Source organism: Cydia splendana, chromosome 6 (genome assembly GCF_910591565.1).
Source record: "Cydia splendana chromosome 6, ilCydSple1.2, whole genome shotgun sequence".
NCBI classification, from domain to species: domain Eukaryota; kingdom Metazoa; phylum Arthropoda; class Insecta; order Lepidoptera; family Tortricidae; genus Cydia; species Cydia splendana.
Window position 1 is genome coordinate 21,856,384 of NC_085965.1, and position 14,047 is coordinate 21,870,430.

A 14,047-nucleotide genomic window follows, 5' to 3' on the forward strand; every position below is an offset into this window, starting at 1 on the left:
TATTAGTAAAACCATAAAACAAGATTACATTTAAAAGATTTCTGGGATAGCGTTTATACACACACACATACATCGCATCATCATACATACTAAGCACCAGGTATTTTTCATATACCTAGATATTTTCTATTCAATATTTTATACATGTTTGGGTTTTTAATATAACTTCTCCTCCTCACTATAAGCGACATGTTACAAGAAAATTACTGTCTTGTCACTGTTTGAAGAAAACACATAAAATAAGTACGTAAAGTCGGGTTACTTTGACCCAATGGAGGGTAACTTTGACCCAATGGAGGGTAAATTTGACCCACAAAAACCTCATTTAAAAAGGTCTAATAAAAAACATAAAAACGTTACAGGTTAGCTAAAACCAACCTCATGGCATATTTCCATAATTATAGTGCAATAATATAACCTGGACCGAGTAAATCTTAATGGCCAAAGTTACCCTCCAGGGCTAAAGTAACTTTACGTACTTATTTTATGTGTTTTCTTCAAATAGTGATAAGACAGTAATTTTCTTGAAACATGACGCTTATAGTGACTTCTTTACATTTTTTTCCAATTACTCAAAAATGCTTTAAAGCACTCACCAGTATTTTCCTAAACGCAGCACTAAAACACTCCTTTGTTCACAGAAGACGCCATATTTTCTAAAAACTGAAGAAATATGCATCGCCGGGGAATGCACCAAGCACTTAGTGCGACAGAGTAACGCGACATCTACGTATATGCTGTATAGATAGAACCACTTTATCATAAACGCGAGCTGTGGAATTTTGAATATTTCTTTATAAAATTCTATTTTTCTAAGCCTTTGAAGAACGGGCGATTCGAGCATATATTGTGTGAATTGCCAGGAGGCACTATTAAGTATAAGTTTGTCATTTTCCTTTCGGGATTCTATGGGTTTCGAAATTATCCCGTTTATTAAAAAAAAACTAAATTTTTTGATGATGTTTTTTTAAATATATTATTATTTGTTTTGGTCCTTAAGGCGATAGAAAATACCAGTGATGCCAGTTTTATGGAAAAAATCATTACTATTACTTTTATAAGAATGTAAAAAGTTCTTATTTTTAATACGCGTAACGAACTCTCAACACACATATAATGTACTAGCTGTGCCCGCGGCTCCGCCCGCGTGGAATTTGGTCTGTGTCAGTAAGCGGCTAATTTCTAATCCTAATTTCTCTCCCTCTCCCCTGGAGGCGGAACTTGAAGTAAAGTTGACAGATGGATATGCTAGAGGACTGCAGTCCAGATAAAATATTTTACAATTAGGTACCACTAAATAAAACTACACTCCAAAATCAATAGTTTTGATCGCCCTTATTCAAATTTTACACGTGATTTAAACGACAGAGTAGTAGATGTATATCGGACGATACAGTAAGGTATACGCGCGCGAGCGAAAGCGAAGTGGCCTGCCTGGCTAGAGCGCCACTCAACGTGATCTTCTTCACACTCCTGAGGAAGACCACGTGCCCCTTGTAACCTCAATGCGTTGCGTGACTTTCGCGAATGATTGGATTTTTTTCTGGAAGGCATAGTAATGCATATTAAATGCTAGTCCCAAATCGTTTGACTCCGCAAACGACCAGTGCCGGATTAAGATATTTTGATGCCCTAAGCATTTCTAGACTATGGTGCCCACTCTCCCTAGGGTCATCGAGATTACATTGAATTTTTTTGGTAAGTTGAGTGACGTTCATTGTCGCATTACAGCTGAGAATGGAAATTAGTTTATTACGAAAATTGACAGTGCTGCAGCAGTAACGTTGCAACAGAGTAATGCTGCTGCAGTCGCCTTATCTTAGAAAGTAATTGAAAACGCGAGCGAAGCGAGCGCGAAATTTTTTCGATATAAAAACGCAATTTGATAGACAGTTGTACATTTTTACTTTTAGTATGGAAATCAGTCGCATCATTTTATCACGAAAATTGACACTGCTACAGCAGTAACGTTGTAACAGAGTAATGCTGCTGCAGTCGCCATACCTTAGAAAGGTATTGAAAACGCGAGCGAAGCGAGCGCGAAATTTTTTCGATATAAAAACGCAATTTGATAGACAGTTGTACATTTTTACTTTTAGTATGGAAATCAGTCACATCATTTTATCACGAAAATTTACAGTGCTGCAGCAGTAACGTTGCAACATGCTGCTGCAGTCCCCACCGGAATGTCACTTTTATCATATCTTAGAAAGTCATTGATACAATGTTTCGATATAATTTTCGATAATTTTTGGTGCCCCCTAGACATGGTGCTCTAAGCAAGTGCTTATTTTGCTTAAAAGGGTTAATCCGGCACTGCAAATGACAGAGGTCAATGTTTTTTTTTCAAAGTACCCACCTTCGTGGCCATTATTAAGTGCTTAAGGAGGCGATACGTATTTGATATGGATGCGATATAATTACGATTAGGTATAATTCACCACGGAGAAAATAAATAATTTTATGCAATTATACGCGTGTTGATATGTGTGTTTATTTTACCACTTCGTAACTGTGTAAACCCATTTTTAGTTTTCTTGGTTACTTAATGTTTAATCAGCTCCCCAAAAGATGGCACTGTGCATTTGTGCAATGAGGGGTAATTAATTTACTGTCGTTTAATTTTGTTGTATTATTACATCAACACAATTATTCAATTAAATTTGTTGATATCCGTACGATTGATTGAAATTTTAGAAAAGGGGTCTTCTAAACTTAGAGTTAATTTGGCAAAATCCTTCCTCGGTGACTTATTTATGTGACATCGTATTAAATTCAGCGCCATCTGTTAGTTTACCAGGGTACTCTATAGTGTTTTCACACATTTGAAAAAAGTTTGCCTCTCCTTCCTAAGTAGCGCCATACGATTCAGGGGCAAACTTAAGTCAATTCAGTGTTGTGGCTACCCCCCCTTTTAGGGGTTGAATTTTTATAGCCTATAACCTGGCCGGGGACTTTCTCGACAGATTAGTAAAGTTTTCATCAAAATCCGTTCAGCCGTTTTCACGTGATGCGCGTTCAAATAAACAGACAAACAGATAAACAGATAAACAGACAAACAGACAAAAATTCTAAAAACTTTTGGAACGTGTTCTGTTATCAATTCTAAGTATCCCCAGCCAACTTTTTTTCAAATATCTTCCATGTACAGACTTTCGACCGTCTTCAGCTTTATTATATGTATAGATTGTTATAGGCCCAATAAACTGAAAACTCTTTACACGAAATACATATTTTATTATCCCTGATATATTAAATTATCCCTGAACGTTTAAAAAAATATCTAGGATCAGACATACCGACGTTTATGTCAGATCAGCTCAGGCATGAAGATTTTTCATCTCGCTAAAAATCAGCCTCCGTCAACTCTTTAATGACGACGTTGAAGCGCTGACTGCAAGCTCTCTAACGAGTGTGAAAAGAAACGAATTCTATGCCATTTCTCATCAAACCGTTCTTAAAAAACTTCCTCTATAATTCAAGTTAACTGCGTTAATTACTCTTTATACCTTAACAACATTGCCGTGCTGGAGCGGCTTTACCAAAAGGCATTTCAGCGAATTCTTAATGACCTTTACTTACGACATTTTGTTTAAAAGGGGCAAAACAGTGAACATTTTTACACCAACCATTATTCTTTATTAGCCAGTGTCCTGTTTTACGTTTTGTTAACATTACTTTGGAGTTTAACTGCTATTGTAATGGTTAAAGTTCCTTAATTTCTTAGTTTAAAGAGATTTTGTTAAATGGGTCATATTGACGCACCCGCGGTCGTAAGATAGAATTATTTTTCGTTTATTTTAACTCGTACTGTAATGTTTATTTTCAATTAAATAAATAAAGGAAAAGAGACTAAAATAATACACTTCATCCAAGAAATGTTTAGTTTTACTTTCTTCTCAATAATGATTTTAGTAACTTTGTAAAAGAATAGAATAGAGGGATCTTACCAACGTAAGAGAAACATTGTGCAAAACTTAAATAACACTGGTGAGTTTTCTTTCTCATGACGATCTCACTATCAATACTTATAGGCCACTAAGACTCATTCAGACCAGTGTACGTAAGAACTCAAATTGCACATATTTTTTACAAAACCCAAGGTCTAGTTATATTAGGAACGGATAATAAGACGAGTAGATGTGAGTTAGTGAATGGAACAACCGCAGCTCAAGTAGTTAAGTTGTTGGGTAAGTGGCTCGTTGAAGTTGCTGGTTTGTTTTATGGAGCTCTAACGTTTTATTTTAACGACTACAATGACTATTATGGTGAAAGATACGGAGTGTGGAATCGTTTGCAGCTTAGTTTTCGATATTGGCAGGTTTTATCTTGCAGTTTTCAAGTTAGACAATGTATTGTAAAAATAATAACAGATAAAGAATGAAAGAAGGTATACTTTGTATTGAGTTATTATGACTATAGAGAAGCCATACCAAACAATGAAATTGTCGCAATTACAACCTGTACCGCTGTACCAAAACGTCGTAAGTGCCATAAAAGTCATGGCGCTTACGCCTTTCGGTTGCAAGATTCACGCTCCGCTTCTATGGTTTGATGTCAAAACAACATCAACTCATGGCGTAAAATACTAGTTCTCTGTGCCGTTTCTATATATATATATATATATTTTTTTTTTTTTTTTTTTTTTTTTTTTTTTTCAATACATATTTCAATGATACTTTGTGCAGAATTTTTGTACACAATACAATTTTTAAACATTTTTAGCGCTTGATGTAAACGTTACAGACGCTAAGCCGAGTACGTACGCAAAATTATAATGACTGAAAACATTATATGGTGGATCGCAATCAGTTTGTTCAATTGTACATTAGTTTATAAATTAGTTTAATTTTAAACGTACACAACGATGCTCTAAACATAATTTCACCAGGCTTTATTAATTCCAGCCGCAACATAACAGACGCGCTAATCCTCTCTAATACAAATATTGCCATAATTTGGGCATAGCTTGAATACTTGCTCCCCGCAGGCACTTCGGAAGCGCCGATTATCTATCTATACATATAATAAAGCTGAAGACGGTCGAAAGTCTGTACATGGAAGATATTTGAAAAAAAGTTGGCTGGGGATACTTAGAATCGATAACAGAACACGTTCCAAAAGTTTTTAGAATTTTTGTCTGTTTGTCTGTTTATCTGTTTATCTGTTTGTCTGTTTATTTGAACGCGCATCACGTGAAAACGGCTGAACGGATTTTGATGAAAACTTTACTAATCTGTCGAAAAAATCACCGGCCAGGTTATAGGCTATAAAAATTCAACCCCTAAAAGGGGGGGTAACCACAACACTCGATTGACTTAAGTTTGCCTCTGAATCTTATGGCGCTACTTAGGAAGGAGGGGCAAACTTTTTTCAAATATATGCTACCACTATTGAGTACCCTGGTAAACTAACAGATGGAGCTGAATTTAATACGTTGTGACATGAATAAGCCACCGAGGAAAGATTTTGCCAAATTAACTCTAAGTTTAGAAGACACGGATATCAACAAAAATAATTGAATAATTATGTTGATTTAATAAATTAATAATATATCGAAAAGTGTTCCCGCTCGCTTCGCTCGCGTTTTCAATAACTTTCTAAGATATGGCGACTGCAGCAGCATTACTCTGTTGCAACGTTGCTGCTGCAGCACTGTCAATTTTCGTGATAAAATGATGTGACTGACTTCCATACTAAAAGTAAAAAAGTACAACTGTCTAACTGTCTATCAAATTGGGTTTTTATATCGAAAAATTTTCGCGCTCGCTTCGCTCGCGTTTTCTATTGCTTTCTAAGATATGGCGACTGCAGCAGCATTACTCTGTTGCAACGTTACTGCTGTAGCACTGTTAATTTTCGTGATAAAATGATGTGACTGATTTCCATCCTAAAAGTAAAAATGTACAACTGTCTATCAAATTGCGTTATTATATCGAAAAATTTTCGCGCTCGCTTCGCACGCGTTTTTAATCACTTTCTAATATATAGCGACTGCAGCAGCATTACTCTGTTGCAACGTTACTGCTGCAGCACTGTCAATTTCCGGATAAAATGATGTGACTGATTTCCATACTAAAAGTAAAAATGTACAACTGTCTATCAAATTGCGTTTTTATATCGAAAAATTTTCGCGCTCGCTTCGCTCGCGTTTCAATAACTTTCTAAGATATGGCGACTGCAGCAGCATTACTCTGTTGCAACGTTGCTGCTGCAGCACTGTAAATTTTCGTGATAAAATGATGTGACAGATTTCCTTACTAAAAGTAAAAATGTACAACTGTCTATCAAATTGCCTATTTATATCGAAAAAATTTCGCGCTCGCTTCGCTCGCGTTTTCAATCACTTTCTAAGCTATGGCGACTGCAGCAGTATTACTCTGTTGCAACGTTATTGCTGCAGCACTGTCAATTTTCGTGATAAAATGATGTGACTGATTTCCATACCAATCCATACTAAAAGTAAAAATGTAAAACTGTCTATAAAATTGCGTTTATATCGAAAAATTTTCGCGCTCGCATCGCTCGCGTTTTCAATTACATTCTAAGATGTGATAAAGGTGACATTCGGGTGGCGACTGCAGCAGCATTAGGTACTCTGTTGCAACGTTACTGCTGCGGCACTGTCAATTGTCGTGATAAAATGATGTGATTAATTTCCATTCTCAGCTGTAATGCGGCAATGAACGTCACTCAATTTACCAAAAAAATTCAATGTAATCTTGATGACCCTAGGGAGACGGGGCACCATGGTCTAGAAATGCTTAGGGCATCAAGATATCTTAATCCGGCACTGGTCGTTTGCGGAGTCAAATGATTTGGGACTCGCATTTTATACCCATTACCATGCATTCCCGAAAACAATCGAATCATTCCCGAAAGTCTCGCAACGCATTGAGGTTACAAGAGGCACGTGTCTTCATCAGGAGTCTGAAGAAGACCACGGTGAGTGGCGGTCTAGCCACAGGCAGGCCGCTACGCTTTCGCTCGCTCGCGTATACCTTACGGCTTACTGTATCGTCCGATATACACCTACTACCTACTCTGTCGTTTAAATCACGCGTAAAAATTGAATAAGGGCGAAGAAACTATTGACTTTGGAGTGTAGTTTTTATTAAGTGGTACCTAATTGTAAAATATTTTATCTGGACTACAGTCCTCTAGCATATCCATCTGTCAACTTTACCTACTTCAAGTTCCGCCTCCAGGGGAGAGGGAGAGAAATTAGGATTAGAAATTAGCCACTTACTGACACAGACCGAATTCCACGCGGGCGGAGCCGCGGGCACAGCTAGTTTGCTATAACACAGACTATACATTGAACTAGACACAGCAAATCATTTTATTTGATGTTATTTCACAAAAAGCAACAAGTTTATTTACTTAAACTAAAACAAGGAAAAAAATACATATATGAAGAGAGTTGGTTAATGGTAGTAGTTGGTTAGGGCTAGGGCTGCGGTAGGGCTGCCCCGTCGTCAAAGCCTAGGAATTATTTTGTGGATTTAAATCTATGTCGTGTCCCGCGGATGCACATGCTCGTGGCTCTGATTATCGAAATTGTGATTTTTGATCTAAGCCAGCCCATTACGACACTTAGGGATCTGTTCCAGCGGTCAGCAATAGCTTCACCGAGGTGTTTAATTAAAGCGGACATTTGAGGAGCGAAGACTCCGTCGACAGATGTGACGAGAGGGGTGAATTTTGCGTGACGTTTCTCACAGGCGCTGCTATATTTTCGTTTTTTCTCCTCGTCTGCGGATTTTAAAACGGAAGTTATTTCACACTTTGTAACGTAGTACATTTTTCTAAATTTATATTAAGTATTATTGAGATGATTCATAATCAAAAGAAAAATACTTTTTCTTATTTCAACGTTTTTAACAGTGTCCGAAACAAACTATATTAATTGCACTTATTTGCATAATCTGTTGCATTCGGGTTACTAATGGATTACCGAATTCTTTTTGCCAGTTTTTCATATCCCAAATAATTTATCCCAAAAATATAAAAGCCAACTAATCATTTCCCAACTAAACAAGTCGCATATAAATATTTTCCAAGAGAACGATATGCAAAAAAATATTTTGACATTTCCTTACTTTGGCAACATTTACTTTACCAAAATTTTATTAATCGAAATTATTAGTTGCCAAAGAATACAAAAACCATAACAAAACATGACAAATGTAACAGTTATCAAAAAAAGAAATTGCCAATTTTTTTTGAACAAATATTAATTACTCCAAATGAGTACTTACCAAAGAATACAAAAACCAAAACAAAACGTGCTTTCTATTTTTTCAAACTTTCTATTTTCTGCTCTGAGGAATACAAGGTAACTAACGAACCTATCTAGGTAAAAATTTAGGTAGTCCTGTAGTGTTTTTTTTTTCAATGCGGGGGGCTCCGATAGCAATCCCTTTTTTTAAAGCAAGTGAGACTGAGGAACACAAGGTAACTAATGAACCTATTTACGTAAAAATATAGGTAGGTACTTAATACTGTACTGTTTTTTCAATGCGGGGGCTTCGCCAACCGAGCCCCCCTTTCGGGGGGCTTCGCCAACCGAGCCCCCCTTTCGGGGGGCTTCGCCCCCCCCCGTCCCCCCTCTTGGTAGCTTTCGTGTGGTTTAGACAGTCCTATAGTGTTTTTTTCTTAATGCGGGGGGCTCCGATAACATTCTCTTTTTTTTAAGCAAGTGAGACCCGGCAGCCGGTTGACGAAGCCCCGCTTCGCGGGGCTTCTATTTTCTGCTCTGAGGAACACAAGGTAACTAACAAACCTATCTCGGTAAAAATATAGGTAATACTGTAGTGTTTTTTTTTGGTAGATTTCGGGCTGTTTAGTTTACCAAACCAAACTAAGCCCTCACTTTACCTAACCTAGCCGTAACACATTTTTAATAACATAATGTTTCGGATAGACATAATTTGTCAAGTAGTGGTTTTGCAATACATTTATTTGAACAAACATTTTTTAAGTAAACATATTTTTGGACAAAATAATTTTGTCCAGTGATTTATTTGACAAAAATAAATTTGAGCGAACATTTATAGTCTAAGTAAAACATTTGGGAAAAAAACAGTTGGTCTTATAAAAGTTGTAAAGTAACAGTTTGGGAAATTATCATTTGTCGGATTTTAAGTGTGTCAAATGTTTATATGGGAAAGATTGAGTTGACAAACGTGCAGTTGGTAAAATTTGGTTGGGAAACGAAATTTGGCTAAAAAAGTTTCGGTAAATTAAAAGGATCCCGTTGCATTCAGATGCACCTCTAGATGCTTATCTGTTGCCGAGGTTGTCATACGAGTAAAAATAATTAAAACTTGAGATATTTATATTGTCACTCCAGGAAAACTTTGTATGATTTAGGTATGTTTTTCAGGTAAAAAATAATTTTGATATAAAATAAAACATAGAAATTACAGACTTACAAAGTGGCTCTGGAATGAAACAATATTAGATTTAATGATAAAAATATATTTCTTAGGCTCAGGAGTGAAATTGTCCAAACAATTCAGACAGAATTTTCGAAGGATTTGTGTCTTCAAGGGACTGCCACCCTACTTTTGTTAGGCCCTCAGGGACCTCCATATGGGAGGAGGTCATTCGAGAATGATTTGCACATTTGCTTTGGGAACCCCTCTGGGGACACTCGCTCGCAAGAGCACAATTTATGGGAAGACCACACTTTCGACATGGTGGTCTGAAAGATGGAAACGCCTTGAGTCCTTCGGAAGCTCCACTGAGTGAGTACAAATTAATTTCGTGGTGATCAACTCCACAATGGCGCGAAACGTTGTGGGTTTGTTCTTAACCAGGGTTTGGTTCTTTGCAGAGTGACTCCTGCTCGAGGGAAGGGAGCGCTCCGCCAGAAGTCTTAGCAGCTTCCAGTGCGGTGAGCTAAATTTACAATTGTTTCGTTTCTTCTCTAGCGGCCATAAAGGGCATCGGCTAATATAACCTTTTCTCGGTTTACAGGAGCCGGGAATTTAAATTAAATTTAAATTAAATTTATTTCATCATTTCAAAAGCTTGGAAGTCAATTTATGAATATTGTTTGGGAGACCTCCTGGATCGAGGTATTAAGCATCCCATCTGCCTCTGCCACGTCGTCTTGGTACCACGTGCGCGGCCCCTGAGCTATACATCTCCGCTCAGCTTCTAGCCTTCTCGGGGAAACCAGCCTGACACCCCGCAGCGTCTGAGGAAGGTTTTCATCCTGAGGTCGGTCCTTTCCATGTTTTAATTTTGTAGGGCATCAGCACCAGCTGTAAAGTGTAGAGTGAATTTAAAACTATGAGCAACCATTAAAGTAGCATAAAGACTTTTGAAAATCCTGGTACATCGAATTTAGTGTTACAATAATTTAGTTCTTAAATAAGTAGAATTCTGTGTGAAGCTTTATTCTGGACCTATTAAGCGGCCCCGCCGTCCACTGAGCTAAGTTCTACCATTAGGTGTCGTCAAATCAAGTTAGAGGTTCACACAGAGGTCATAAGTTTAGATTAAGCCACTAACATTGCATAGCTTAATACCTCGATCCAGGAGGTCTCCCAAACAATATTCATAAATTGACTTCCAAGCTTTTGAAATGATGAAATAAATTTAATTTAAATTTAATTTAAATTCCCGGCTCCTGTAAACCGAGAAAAGGTTATATTAGCCGATGCCCTTTATGGCCGCTAGAGAAGAAACGAAACAATTGTAAATTTAGCTCACCGCACTGGAAGCTGCTAAGACTTCTGGCGGAGCGCTCCCTTCCCTCGAGCAGGAGTCACTCTGCAAAGAACCAAACCCTGGTTAAGAACAAACCCACAACGTTTCGCGCCATTGTGGAGTTGATCACCACGAAATTAATTTGTACTCACTCAGTGGAGCTTCCGAAGGACTCAAGGCGTTTCCATCTTTCAGACCACCATGTCGAAAGTGTGGTCTTCCCATAAATTGTGCTCTTGCGAGCGAGTGTCCCCAGAGGGGTTCCCAAAGCAAATGTGCAAATCATTCTCGAATGACCTCCTCCCATATGGAGGTCCCTGAGGGCCTAACAAAAGTAGGGTGGCAGTCCCTTGAAGACACAAATCCTTCGAAAATTCTGTCTGAATTGTTTGGACAATTTCACTCCTGAGCCTAAGAAATATATTTTTATCATTAAATCTAATATTGTTTCATTCCAGAGCCACTTTGTAAGTCTGTAATTTCTATGTTTTATTTTATATCAAAATTATTTTTTACCTGAAAAACATACCTAAATCATACAAAGTTTTCCTGGAGTGACAATATAAATATCTCAAGTTTTAATTATTTTTACTCGTATGACAACCCCGGCAACAGATAAGCATCTAGAGGTGCATCTGAATGCAACAGATTATGCAAATAAGTGCAATTAATATAGTTTGTTTCGGACACTGTTAAAAACGTTGAAATAAGAAAAAGTATTTTTCTTTTGATTATGAATCATCTCAATAATACTTAATATAAATTTAGAAAAATGTACTACGTTACAATCTGTTCGTTAATAATCTATTATATTTATGTATTTTATTTACTTTTGGACGTTTTGGTTAGTTTACTTTTAAAATGTTACTGTGCATTCCGTAAGTTTGTCTATCTAATTTGAACTCTCCCCTCATCTACTCGAAGGTTAGCTGGAAGAGATCCCTTACAGGGATAAGTTCGCCTTTGTACCTTTATTTCTGTAAATATTATGTAAACCTGTGTTGTGTACAATAAAGTGATTACTACTACTACTACTACTATGTAGACAATTTAAATAATATTAGGATTAATCATTTAACCTACAAATATACCTATTTATTATTTCAATTTCGTCTTTATCTATCTAGTCTTAAACCACGCAAAGTTTTCACAGACTTGGCTATGGCAATGTAAAGGCCATTGAAGTAAGTATAGTACTAGGCGTGAAAACTTAGCGTGAATAGCGTGATCTTGATCTTGACAATTATGACAATTCATATTATGACAATTAATGTTAGACGTATTAAAGGGCACCCGCCGAAATGCCTAAGATTTTTCCAGGCATATCACGATGTGTCTTATAATTTATAATGTACTTGAGTTTCGGCGGTACCGCGGCTGCCTTAATTTTAATTATAGATAATACCTGTTTTGTTAAAGTATTCTAGTTTTAATGCGAATTTTTAAAGGTGCTAAGTTGTCTTATAACAGATTTTTCGAAGGTTAATCGAAGGTTAGCTGGAAGAGATCCCTTATAGGGATAAGTTCGCCTTTGTACTTCCATTACTGTAATTTATTTTTGTAAACCTGTGTTGTGTACAATAAAGTGATTACTACTACTACTACTACTACTATTTTTTAAACAGATATCAGGCAACGAACACCACTCGAATGTATTAATAAATGTCACGATTGATTTTATACATGTGAGGTTGCCTGTGGCATCTAGTTCAATGTTATGGTCTCTGTGCGTTACACATAACTGGTACAACCAATATGTAATGTCTTGAGTAGTTGCTCATACATTGTAATGTTGTGTAAATACTGCGACAAAGGCTGGAGGTATTTAGGTATAAAGCTTGATTGGAGGCACACTTAACTGAATATGTGATAAATAGGTATGTATGTCATTGCCATACATGCCGCATACGCCTCGCTTAAGGTTCGATTTCAATGTTTTTGGTGGAAAAATCCCACTAAAACACTTCATGTAAAATTGGCCACCAACGCTACTAGCTATACTGCAACGCAACTAGCTTTTAGTGTGAAAAAGTTATCAGATCTCAGCAAGCCAAGCCCTTAAGTCCTGACTTTACTAACATATACCTTGGTTTAAAAACTATGGCTTGGTACGCAATATCAATAAGGAACAAATATATAATTATGTACCTACATGATAAGCCTGGATTTTTTTTTACATATTTAATGTTTACAATCAGGCCGTCATCGTAAAAATTGGCATGCATGGAGCATTAATAAGCTCAAAATAATTAACATACGCTGTCGAGTGTTTTTTAGGGTTCCGTACCCAAAGGGAAAAAACGGGACCCTATTACTAAGCCTCCACTGTCCGTCTGTCCGTCTGTCAGACTGTTCGTCACCAGACTGTCTCATGAACCGTGATAGCTAAACAGTTGAAATTTTCACAGATGATGTATTTCTATTGCCGCTATAACAACAAATACTAAAAAGGAACCCTCGGTGGGCGAGTCCGACTCGCACTTGTCCGGTTTTTATTCAGTTGCAGTTTCGCACATTTTTCTAACAACGGTTAGAGCTACACATAACTCTCTCTCTCTCTCTCTCTTCTGGCAAATAAAGAAATTCTATTCTATTCTATTCTAAACTGTCTAACATTATTAAACAAGGCACCATATTTAAGAGCCAACAGGAGTGGTCATTTCTCCATACAAACGTACTCCTCGTTTTCCTCCGTGGTTTTTGAAGCTAGAGCAATGATTTTTTCAACACAGATTAATATTGTCGATATCTGTGTCGGACCGTTTTGCTTTTTTTGATATTTTTGTTTTTTAAGGCGCTAGAGCCCTTCAAAAATGGCAAAATGGCCTAATTGACTATGCCGCAATGAGAGGCTTGGCATTCAAAACTGATATCAATTAGCCAAAAAAGCAAAACGGTCCGACACAGATAATTTCATAATCATTTAGATTTCCAAATTTGGTTACGATTGGTTAAGTTTTGGAGGAGGAAACTGAGGAGTAGGAAACCTCGATTTTAGAGATTTTTACGCAGGATTTTTCGCCTTGTCCTTATCGCACTACTTTTAGGTGCCGCTTCCGTTAGCGAGACGGGTATATTTACCTAAAATATTTAAAACTCAGCTCCTGTTTCGTCTTAAAGCTTCCATCCCTATTTCATTATTTATAACAAAACATAAAACCGTCGCAAAAACAGCCTACATTATTAAACCATCATAAGCCACACACTTAAGGGGCGTCCACACAGCTTCATTAAAATGTCGCGGCACGCTCGTGTGAAGAGGCCTTAGAGCACTTGTCTCGCTACGTTCAAAATAAGGCGAGTTCTGGTCCTGTGCTGTCGTTAT